Source organism: Cervus canadensis, chromosome 25, assembly GCF_019320065.1.
Source record: "Cervus canadensis isolate Bull #8, Minnesota chromosome 25, ASM1932006v1, whole genome shotgun sequence".
NCBI lineage: Eukaryota > Metazoa > Chordata > Mammalia > Artiodactyla > Cervidae > Cervus > Cervus canadensis.
The window spans coordinates 6,930,558-6,943,413 of NC_057410.1; positions in this window are offsets into that span (position 1 = coordinate 6,930,558).

A 12,856-nucleotide genomic window follows, 5' to 3' on the forward strand; every position below is an offset into this window, starting at 1 on the left:
AACATGAGGAATAAAGTCATTATTTTGTCATGTGCGTGTGTGTGTGTGTGTGTGTGTGTGATAGTTTCTCAGTCATGTCTGACTCTTTGCAACCCCATGGATTGCAGCCTGCCAGGTTCCTCCATCCGTGGGATTTCCCAGGCAAGAATACTGGAGTGGGTTGCCATTCTCTTCTCCAGGGGATCTTTCTGACCCAGGGATTGAACCCGGGTCTCCTGCATTAGAGGTGGACTGTTTACCATCTGAGCCACCGGAGTGATACTATATGTAAATGGAGTGTAATCTTTAAAAAATAGTATAAAATTGTTTTTTAAGTGTCCAATTTCTGTAAGTCAAGGCAAACCTGAGCAACTGTTAGACTGGGATATAAGGAGCACAACCTACTACAACAGTGTATGGACGTTAATTTCTTAGTTTTGACGTCAACATTAGGGGAAAACTGGGTGAAGGGTACATGGGAACAAAAATTTTAAAAATAAGATTTGGGTTTCAAGTAGAAAGCTCATTTGCAAGTTAGGCCATAAGAAGGATGAAAGTCAAAGTCGCTCAGTCGTGTCCGATTCTTTGCGACCCCATGGACTATACAGTCCATAGAATTCTCTAGGCCAGGAATACTGGAGTGGGTAGCCTTTTCCTTCTCCCAGGGGATCTGTCCAACCCAGGGATTGAACCCAGGTCTCCCACATTGAGGGCAGATTCTTTACCAGCTGAGCCACAAGGGAAACCCAAGAATACTGGAGTGGGTAGCCTATCCCTTCTCCAAGAAGGAGGAATAATGCCATTCCAGGACTCAGCCCTCTCAACAGCAGCAGGTACATACCTCCTCGAATTGTGTCTGGCAGTTTATCCATGTCTTCCCATTAGATAGTGAAATCCTATAGGGTAAGAACACTCTTACTCATCTTTGTATTTCCAGCACTTCGCCTAATGCCTAGCAAGCTAAAGGGCTCAGTTGGTAAATTCTTTCTCTCTTTTTTTTTTGGCTGTGCCTTGGCACATGGGGATCTTAGTTCCTCAACCAGGGATTGAACCTATGCCCCTGCAGTGGAAGCATGGTGTCTAACCACTAGACTGTCAGAGAATTCCCAGTAAATTAATTCTTTTTGTTTTTTAATCTATTCTGGAGAAGAATGTAACTTGTTTGAATGGCCAAAACTGTTATATTTATACCCTCTGTTTTCTTAAAGTTCTTTCTCAAGTTATCCCTTAAGATCAGTCTTATCTATAAGCAGAACTTCCTTAACCTCTGATATTTGATAAGATAATGCTTAGCTATCTTCAGTCAATATCCAGATTGGTAATAATATGGATGGGAATTCCCTGGAGGTCCAGTGGTTAGAACTCCACAATTCTACTGCAGGAACCATGGGTATGATCCCTGGTTGGGGAACTAAGTTCCTGCAGCTGCCTGGTGCAGCTAATAATAATGAGTAATAATAATGATAATATCAAGGCAGGTGGGTTTCTGCTTCACAGCAAACTGGTAACCTGGTGTATATCAACCAGGATATAATCTTAAAATAGTTAACATTAACTTGCTTTTGTTCAGAAATACTTTAGATTCTGGTTTCATATGTAGTAATTTACTGGCCAGAAATCTTTGACTAGTAAGAAGGATTTTATTTCTCCACAGTAAAAAAAAAAACAAAAAAACTTTTATTTATAAATAACAATTTCTTTATGAACCAGGAGATTTATAGCTAATTTTTGAGTACAGAGTTACAGCATTTCAGCAAATTTTACATCCATCAGTACATATGTTCTCTAAATTACAAACACCTAATTTCAGAATCACTGGTACATTGAATCAATGGATTACATCTGACTTTTCCTCTTACTTTCCCATTGGCCACTTTCTATAGACTTTTTTTTTTTCATTTATTTTTTTTAGTTGGAGGCTAATTACTTTACAATATTGTAGTGGTTTTTGCCATACATTGACATGAATCAGCCATGGAGTTACATGTACTCCCCATCCTGATCCCCTCTCCCACCTCCCTCTCCACCCGATTCCTCTGGGTCTTCCAAGTGCACCAGGCCCGAGCACTTGTCTCATGCATCCAGCCTGGGCTGGTGAACTGTTTCACCCTAGATAATATACATGTTTCGATGCTGTTCTCTCGAAACATCCCACCCTCGCCTTCTCCTACAGAGTCCAAAATTCTGTTCTGTACATCTGTGTCTCTTTTTCTGTTTTACATATAGGGTTATCGTTACGATCTTTCTAAATTCCATATATATGCGTTAGTATGCTGTATTGGTGTTTATCTTTCTGGCTTACTTCACTCTGTATAATGGGCTCCAGTTTCATCCACCTCATTAGAACTGATTCAAATGAATTCTTTTTAATGGCTGAGTAACATTCCATGGTGTATATGTACCACAGCTTCCTTATCCATTCGTCTGCTGATGGGCATCTAGGTTGCTTCCATGTCCTGACTATTATAAACAGTGCTGTGATGAACATTGGGGTACACGTGTCTCTTTCGGATCTGGTTTCCTCAGTGTGTATGCCCAGAAGTGGGATTGCTGGGTCATATGGCAGTTCTAACTCCAGTTTTTTAAGAAATCTCCACACTGTTCTCCATAGCGGCTGTATTAGTTTGCATTCCCACCAACAGTGTAAGAGGGTTCCCTTCTCTCCATACCCTCTCCAGCATTTATTGCTTGTAGACTTTTGGATAGCAGCCATCCTGACTGGCATGTAATGGCACCTCATTGTGGTTTTGATTTGCATTTCTCTGATAATGTTGAGCATCTTTTCATGTGTTTGTTAGCCATCTGTATGTCTTCTTTGGAGAAATGTCTGTTTAGTTCTTTGGGCCCATTTTTTGATTGGGTCATTTATTTTTCTGGAATTGAGCTGCAGGAGTTGCTTGTATATTTTTGAGATTAATCCTTTGTCTGTTTCTTCATTTGCTATTATTTTCTCCCAATCTGAGGGCTGTCTTTTCACCTTACTTATAGTTTCCTTTGTTGTGCAAAAGCTTTTAAGTTTCATTAGGTCCCATTTGTTTATTTTTGCTTTTATTTCCAATATTCTGGGAGGTGGGTCATAGAGGATCTTGCTGTGATTTATGTCGGAGAGTGTTTTGCCTATGTTCTCCTCTAGGAGTTTTATAGTTTCTGGTCTTACATTTAGATCTTTAATCCATTTTGAGTTTATTTTTGTGTATGGTGTTAGAAAGTGTTCTAGTTTCATTCTTTTGCAAGTGGTTGACCAGTTTTCCCAGCACCACTTGTTAAAGAGGTTGTCTTTTTTCCATTGTATATCCTTGCCTCCTTTGTCAAAGATAAGGTGTCCATAGGTTCGTGGATTTATCTCTGGGCTTTCTATTCTGTTCCATTGATCTATATTTCTGTCTTTGTGCCAGTACCATACTGTCTTGATGATTGTGGCTTTGTAGTAGAGTCTGAAGTCAGGCAGGTTGATTCCTCCAGTTCCATTCTTCTTTCTCAAGATTACTTTGGCTATTCGAGGTTTTTTGTATTTCCATACAAATTGTGAAATTCTTTGGTCTAGTTCTGTGAAAAATACCATTGGTAGCTTAATAGGGATTGCATTGAATCTTCTATAGACTATTCTATCCCATGCCCACCTTGTCCTACTGAAACCACTGCTTTGAAACTGATATGGGAATTATATAAACCTGAATCCTTCTCACTGAATTCCTGGTCCCATAAGACCTACTGTAGATTAGACACTGAAATATGCCAATTATAAGAATACTTACAAGTAAAATGGAAATAAATATATATCATATAAACATATAGTATATATTTTAAATATGTATACAATAAATATATAAATATATTTTATTTAATTAATAAATAATAAATATTATAATAAATAATAGAAACATATCATATAATACAAGTATATTATACATAAGTGTATAATATATATTTAATATATACTGTGCTGCTAGGGCTAAGTCCCCTGTGGGGGGACTCTTTGAGACCCCACAGACTGTAGCCCGCCAGGCTCCTCTGTCCATGGGATTCTCCGGGCAAGAATACTGGAGTGGGTTGCCGTGCCCTCCTCCAGGGGATCTTCGCCACCCCAGGATCAAACCTGGCCTCCTGTGTCTTCTGCATCGACAGGTGGGTTCTTTACCTTTAGTGCCACCTGGGAAGTCCACTCTGTCCCTTTAATGACCCACAATTTAAACACACATACATATAATCTATAAAAAATATTCACCATTTGTATATGTGAAACTGAAAGGAGTCCCCTTAAAACCAAGATCTCTTACTGAGTTTATGATTAATCTCCCTACCCAAAACTTCATTCATTTCTTTCTCCCATTTGACTTCGATCCTGTGCTAACAGAACACTAACCAACCAGTGGTCAGGTGACTAAAGTTACTCAATATATAATAATTATATTAAATGTATGAATAGTTATATATAGTAATATAACATATAAATACAGTATATACATAAATATAGAACATATTGTTTATTATAAATATAAAGCACAAAATAAAGTATATCTATTATGAACATAAAATATATATCACATATAAATAATAAATAAAAATAAGTAGTTTAATATTTAATTAACATGTATTTAAAATAGGTCTGTATAAAATTATTTATTTTTAACATATATATAATTTATAAATTACATGGAAAAAATAATCATTCCAATCTCATAGGGTAGCTTTGAATCAGTGAGAAAGTAGTTATAAATATGATATAACTAATGTTGGCCCAGGGTTATCTGTTCTATTTAAATCTATTTTTTATAGAGGGACTAGTTTTTAATATTAAATTTTTAAACCATTTCCTTTTTTTAATTATTTTTACTTATAACAAGAAAAGTAGAAACACTGCATAGGACTATTTTGAGAATTAAGTGGGAAGCATGGAAATTCCTAGTATTCTTCCTGGTACAGAGTGGATGGTTAATAAATGAATAATCTGCATTACAGTACTGACTGCACCCTGCCTGTGAGAGAAGGAAAGTTTACCTATGTGGTTGACAATGCTCTTCTACCCTACAAATTAAACATTGTTTCCAATGCTGCTTATTAACACTGCCCATTTACTAATGAAACTGAAGTTGGGGACGGTAATGACTTGTCTAAAACCACATGGCTAGTAACAAAATAGGACCCAGTCCCCTTGTGTACTTTCACATTCCATCAAATATTAAGTTTACATGACAAAATATTTTCCCTACCTTTTCCAAATAAAGACCTGATATTTCAGTTAATCTTAAGGATTTTGTTAATTTTCTATAGATTCAGAAATTTCTAAATTTCTTAGAAACTTCTGACTGTTATAAGTACAATAATGCCATTTGGAAATTGTTCCAAATTCCAAACAAATTACTTTCTATTTTTTTTTTTAGATAGAACTTGTTTCTAAATTGGTAGCTGCCTAGGTCATGCTAAAGTTGTATGAAAATTCTAAATTCTATTATACTGAAATATTTTCTAAAAAATTATAAAATTACCAGTCTGTTTGCAAGCCTTGCTATGTTAACATCTCTCTCTTTCAAAAATCTATTTATTACCATCTGAGCCTACACTCTATCTCCATTAACCCTAAATACCCAAGGAAGGAGGCGACAAGTTTATTTCTGATTCACCCTAACCATGAGAATGTAGTCCTTTAGGGTCCTTTTTTTTTTTTAGTTAGCTATTTATTTTTCGCTGTGTTGCGTATTCAGTGCTGCTTGGGCTTTCCTCTAGTCGCAGTGATCAGAGGCTAGTCTGTATTTGCAGGGGCTTCTCGTTGCAGAGCATGGGCTCTAGGGTGAGCAGGCTTCAGTAGTTGCGCTCTTGGGCTCTGAAGCACAGGCTCAATATTGTGGCACACAGGCTTCTTGCTTCGTGGAATGCAGGAATCTTCTGGGATCTGGGATTGAATCCATGTCTCCTGCATTGGCAGGCAGATTCTTTACCACTGAGCCTCCAGGGAAGCACAATGTCTCTTTTTAAATGTGATATGTTCACCATTTAAAAATTCCTGCTGTTAGGATTATTTTTTCAAGGCAATAATAGCCTGAGTCAAGTAGCCAATGAAGATTGTTTACTCAATGAAAAAGTTAACTTTTACTCTGAGAAGGGCATGTGGTTCACAAAAATTCAGAAGTCAAGCAACTAAAGACAGCTTTTTAAGTAAGAACTGCAAACTCAAATTACTTTTTATTCCCTCAAAGGATCAGTCTTGTTCTATGCCACCATATGCAATAGCTATTTAGACTGTCTTGAAATGCAGGATTAGTTGCTTTGTCCCTTTGTCATCAGTTGTATTTTCAGTTAAAGTGCAGAGGCTTTCTTTACTTGTCTGTAAATATTTTTAGGATCAGCTTTCCAAAATCCAAGTGGATGGTCACAACAAATAATGTCAGATTTTATTGAAAAGCAAGGTGACCCACTCCTATTACCCTGGTTATGCCTTCATAATGAACATATCCTACTTTTATGAACTTTTCCCTTATGTCTACTTCAGTGATTAAAAATTAATTTATGGTCTCAATTTTCTTCTAATTGCTTTGACTGTGGAAAACTGGCATATTAAATTCTGGACCAGCAACCACAAGGATCCCCTATAAACTTGTTAGGAAAGTAAATTCTCTGGCTCCATCCCAGCTCTATTGAATCAGCATCTATGGGGGTGGTACCCAGCAATCTCATTTACCAAGCCATCCAGGAGATTCTGATAGAACCCATTTGAGAAATACAGGCATATGAGAAATGTGTGCTGTTTATTATACTTAATGGACAGGCAGACACGGAAGTGAGGGAATATATCAGATAAGAAAATAAGGAGTGGCCGATGTGCTTTGACTCTAAATGGATATAGAACAAGGACAGCCATGGATGAGACTCATAAACTGGTTCTCTTCAGATACGGATGAACTGTCCCTTTCTTCTGCTTGGTTTCCACGGGCTCACGTTAGTGTCAAACCCCAAGTACATCTGCCATAGGCAGATTTGTAAGTTTTTCAGCATATGGTAAACTGTTGAGAAAGAAGTAGGATTGACCACCGCCTGCTAATCACTTCCCAGCCTGGATTACACAATATGCAGTCTGTCTGTGCACATGCTTCTGTCCTGGGCCAAACAGGGACCAAAAAAAAGTAGTATATAAATGCTGCTGTTTAGTTGCTAAGTGGTGTCTGACTCTTTGCGACTCCATGGGCTGTAGCTTTCCAGGCTCTTCTGTCCATGGGATTTTGCAGGCAAGAATGCTGGAGTGGTTGCCATTTCTGTCTCCAGGGGATCTTCTCAACCCAGAGATTGAACCTGCATCTCCTGAGTTGGCAGGCGGATTCTTTACCACTGAGCCACCTGGGAAACCCAATAAATAAATATGTGTGTATAAATAAGTACATTTATATGAATATATTTGCATAAATAAGTACATTATATAAATAAAAGTATTTATATAAATAAATATGTATACATATTTTAAAAAATATTCATTTTTGGTAATGTTCTACTAAAGTAACAGAGTGATCATTTTTAGAAAAAACAAAACCTTTTTGGCCTTCCTTTTATTTTGTGTAAGACTTCATATTGTTTTTTAGTTTAATTGAGGGAACCAGGACACTAGATATAATTTTTCTTTTTTTTTTTTTTAGATAGATATATAATTTTTCAAAGCCTGAAGCTTTAAAGGGTTTTAATCTGACTCAGAATTCTCTACTTGTATATCTTCCAGGTATCTTAAAATAAGCATACACTAATAGAATTTCATGACCATGACTCTGCTTTTGCTCCTCCTGAAACTATGGTCTCAGTTAATGACATTAGTATCCACCTACCTAATCTAGAAATCTGAGAGGTAGCCTCCCATATCAGCCTGTCAACCCGTTTTGTATCTGCCTTCCAAACACCTGCCAGGCCTGTCTTCCCCTGACTATTGCACAACTATCAGTTTCGCTCAGATTCCCTCTGTCATCCTCAGATTCTCAGCAGTTTTCTTGCTGAGAAAGTGAGAGCGCTGCTGTTCGCGTGGGGCTGTCTTCCACACAACAGTGAAAAGGAGCTTTCTAAACAGAGCACCTGGTGATGCTATTTCCTTCCATTTTAAACTCCTCAGTTGGCTATTTAGTTAAAAACCATAAGCCTTCATGATCTGGTTCTGATTACCTTTCCAGACACAGGCTAACCTTTTTTGTGCTGCAGACTTATTACTTGTCACTTTCAGAATGTGATGTCCTTTTACCCCACCTTCTTGTCTGAACAGGCTATTTGCTTTTGCCTGAAATGCAGCAAGCCTGTCTTCTCTCCCTCCCCCCACACCTGATGGCTAACTCCTAAATCTTTTTTTTATATCCCTCACATCTTTTCAGCAGCTAACAGCTTCTTTCTGTATATTCCCAAAGCACCTTTATATAACTCTATCCATAATTATAGCATGTCATGTTGTGTTAAAATTATCTGATTCCTATATGTAAGACAGTTGAAAAAAGGGGGCTGTTTCCTTTTTCTCTCTGAATCTATAGTATTTACTACACATTATATGTATTAAATACAGGTTGAAAAAATAAACAACTATGGCAAAGAGGGAATGACAACAATAAGTGTCTCACTTAAAGATCAAATTAGAGGGCCTTAGTAGTACTTTCTAGTGTAAAAAAAGATAGAGATAAAAGGTTCACAAACCCAGGCCAGTACTTCCTAGCATCCTAATTTTGGTGCCTAGGGATTACTAGATTTAGTGTAAATATCCTCAGTATACAAGTCTGATGAAACCATATGTTGAAAAGCACTTTATTTGATACATCTGGAAAACAAAACTGTGCCCTAAATTTGAATATAAATGTATTTTGAATGCTCTTGTACTTGATGCCTTTGATATTTCTATTAAATTATGAAAAAATGTGTGTAAAAATTAATAAATAAAAAATCTCAATTAAAATAGAGTTGGGAGACCAGAAGGTGAAGCTTTCACATTCTATGATGATAGCTGAGCCCAAGGAAAGACTTCTTCTTGCCTGACAAGAGTTCAGCCAATGAGAGGCTGTCACAACTCAGCGAATAGAAAGGCGCTATCCTTCAGAACTCTCAGTTCCTCCGGGGGGTTCTTTGTTTACTATTGCCTTCCTAACTTCCTTTCCCCCTCTTTAAAAGAGTTTTTTCATTGAAGGAGAGGGCTGTGACAGGTGGAACAGTGGCAAAGTGTCTGGCTGCCAACGCAGGAAATGCAAGAGATGCGGGTTTGATCCCAGGGTCAAGAAGATCCCTTGGAGTAGGAAGTGGGATTCCTTCCAAAATTCTTGCCTGGAAAATTCCATGGACAGAGGAGCCTGGTGGGCCACAGTCCATGGGGCTGCAAAGAGCCAGACACGACTCAGCACTCCGAGCAGTGTCATAGTTGTAAACCTGGATTTGCAGTTCTTTGCTGATCTTGAATAAAACCATTTTTTGGCAGAAGAAATAACTGGCAGTCTATTTATTTTAGGTAAACATAAGAAATGCCTGTTAGTGAATTTTCCATTTGAAATTCAGAATCAATTTTAATTAATCTTGGTTTTCATGAATACTACCCATCAATGGTTTCTGTCATATTCAGCAATGTTTTCTTCCTAGTACATAATTCTTTTTCATTGTTTTGCTATTGTTCATGAAAACAATAGAAAGATATTTTCAGAAATTACCAAAGTTTGTAAAATGTGACAGTTAAAAATCAACTTAGTTTTTAAAAAAAAACCAAAACAACTAACTTGGGTTATCCTAAAATGTAGCAGGGTGACAAGTCTGAAGAAACTTATTAGCAATTGGAACTTGTATGTGTCAGAGCACATGTAATATTGTGCTTTTTTCAGCCTCAAGGCTCATCAGTATTAGCTACTGGAACTTTGTATAATAATTCAGAAATTTTTATCTTTGAGATATTCTAGAATAACATACTTAACGTGCCTACAGTGTGCCTGGCACCTAGTAGGCATTTAATAAATGATAGCTGTTATTTCCACTAAGAGCTTCCTGAGTGAAAAGCAATTAGGAGCGTGTTTTTAGCCTCTAAACTTACGGAAAAACCGCCCCCTTCCACTTAAAAAGGAGAATAAGGCTTAAACCTCAATTATGCAATCAAAGATGGATGCTCATTTCTCCTTCTTTCTGTCATACAGAGGTTATACTTAGATTTCCACAAGAATACACATTATCACTTTTCTTTTCCTATAAGGGAAAAGACAGCTTTTAAGTCCTCTGTTTTTGTTCTCACTACCTTTCCTGCTTTTTCTTGCCTGTTTTGCTTTTCATTCTGAAAGCATTCTGCATCATAGTAAGAGTTGGACATTAAAAGTTTGAAAACACAATTCATATTACAATGTCCCAGTTCCACATTTCAGTTCAGAAGCTTACATTACCTTTTCTTTTTACCCCCGCCCCCACGCCATCTCAGTTATCTTAAGAAGCCTTTTGAATGTAGTAGTTAACTTCCCCTGTCTTTCTTCATCTCAGTCCATGAAAGATGTTTTCTAGAAAGAAACTCAGACATTGCAGACTTTCAGGTCTGACTCAAGTCTATGAAACAATGGGAGAAATGGACTGGAATTCCCTTTGGAGGCTTCAGTATTAACTCCACTTGTTTTATTTATTTTTTTTTCTTTTTCTCTTTTGAAATATTATAATTCCCTCCTTGAACCAGATTTGAGTAGAAGTATAAATTTATTCATTCCAAAGGCATATGTAAGCAATTTGGGGTTATGTGTAACTTAGATTTCTGATTTTTATCTCTTAGTATATGTTATTGGGACTCAAAACATTCACTTTAGCATTTTAAAGACATGTTTCCATTAGTGTAAGATCAGTACTTGGCAAAATCACTATTCTTCATTATATGCACTGTGGAAAAATGAAAGGATTTTGAAAAAAACAAATTTTTGCCAACATTTACAGACTTTTCAAAGAAACAAACACTAAATAACTAGATCATTTAAGGGCCCATTTTTTCTGTAATTTTAAGGAATTCTTTTGAAAAGTCTACATATAGGGCTATGCCCATTGCTCCTCCTTTTATAAATTCTTTTATATTTCCCATTTTTCAAGCAAGACTGAACTTTTTTACCAACGATTTTAGAGAAAAAAGGATGAGATTCTATTCTTCAAAAATTACATTCTGACTATCCTCTGCACGTTCCAATATTGTTTTTCTCACTCCACTCCATCCTGGAGATATTTTGTCCATTCTTTTCTTTGTCCTGTGGGATAGCGTAGGGTTTTTCCTTTATTTCAATGTTGTATTATTCCAACTGCTGTCCCACCACTTTCAGAGTAGAAGCATTTTTCTTTGGAAACACATATCTGCTTCTTTGTTTGTTTTAGCTTAGGGGTCTGTAAAAAAGACTTCACTGCTTAGTCAGCTGCCCAATTCCAGGATTAAATTCCAGGAGGATGGCAGACTACAACATGCAGCCATTAACTCTTCACGGCTATGCTCAAAGAAAGAGCATGAACTGCAACAGCCTGGCAAAAACTCTGTGTGGAAGATCCATTTTTATACAGAAACAAAACAAAGGCACTTATGGCTCTGATATGCCATTTTGCTTGTCAGAAGCAAAAAAAAAAAAAAAAAGTTTGACCAAAGGAGATAATTTCACTCTCTTAAACAACCACTGTGTTCCTTTGAATTGGCTACCACAAACATTCACAATGTCAGAACACTCTGTGGAGGAATTATTGGTATGTGCAGTCTATTGGTAACAAGGAACAAAACCTAATTTTGAATTGTAGAACATTTGGCTATCTTCAATTACAAAGAGCAATGCCTAGAGAACACTGGGTTATCTTATTGGTGTTTCCTGTCAATAACTAGATTAAATATGCATCAATGTTTTGGTTAAGTAGACAGTGGTGCCTATTTTTCTTTTCTTTATTTATTTTTGGCTGTGCTCCGTCTTAGTAGCTGCTCACTGGCTTTCTCTAGTTGCTGCGAGCCCAGCTACTCTTCGATGTGGGGCGGGGGCTTCCCACTGAGATGAGTTCTCATGCTGGGGAGCACAGGCTCCAGGTATACTGGCTTCAGTAATTGTGGCTCTCAGGCTTAGCTGCCCTGCTGCTTGTGGGATCTTCCCGGACCAGGGGTGGAACCCATGTTCCCTGCATCGGCAGGCAAATTCCTAACCACTGGACCACCAGAGAAGTCCCCCTACTTTTCTTTTTAAGGAAAAAATGTTCGGTTACTTGGGAAAATGTAGAACTCTAATGGAGTCTAAAGTTGAAAACAAACGGATCCCAGATCCCACCTTTACTTTGGAGAAGGCCAGAGACAAAAGTTGTGCAAGAAGCCAGGTTTACCTTCTGTGCCTGCTCCCTCACTGCACCACCTCTATCCCCAGAGACCATCTGAAATACTCTGAAGATCAGTCTTTCCCAGCCGTTTGTCCTCTCGTGGTTCCGTGATTACTCAGACCTCTGTCTCTAGTCTTCCTTCCTCTTTTCTCAAGTCCAGCCCTCTGAGTCTTATGCCCTGATGGTGAATTGGATTGTCAAATCTCTTCTCTTCTGATCAGGAGAGAAAGTCATGAGCCACCTTCTCCAGCCTGAAAATATATATCCAGTGTATATTTGAACAAGAGTACACAGTTGATCAACCATATCTTATAGATTATGATCAAAATGCAACCTTATATCTGTCTTCTGCAATTCTTAAAAATTGATTAAGGATAGAGGAGAGCTAATTTCCCCTGATCTTTATTAAGAAAAATTATTAAAAAGTTGGAACAAAGGCGAGCATTTTATGTTTTTCTGTGTTATACTGCAGTATCATCTCACAGGTCTACCTAAGGATTACTTAATTTTCTAGGGGAATAGGTCATGTTCTATTACTGTTGATTAGGACCTACATTTTAACTCTTATTTTTGTCTAGGAGAGATCTGAATGATT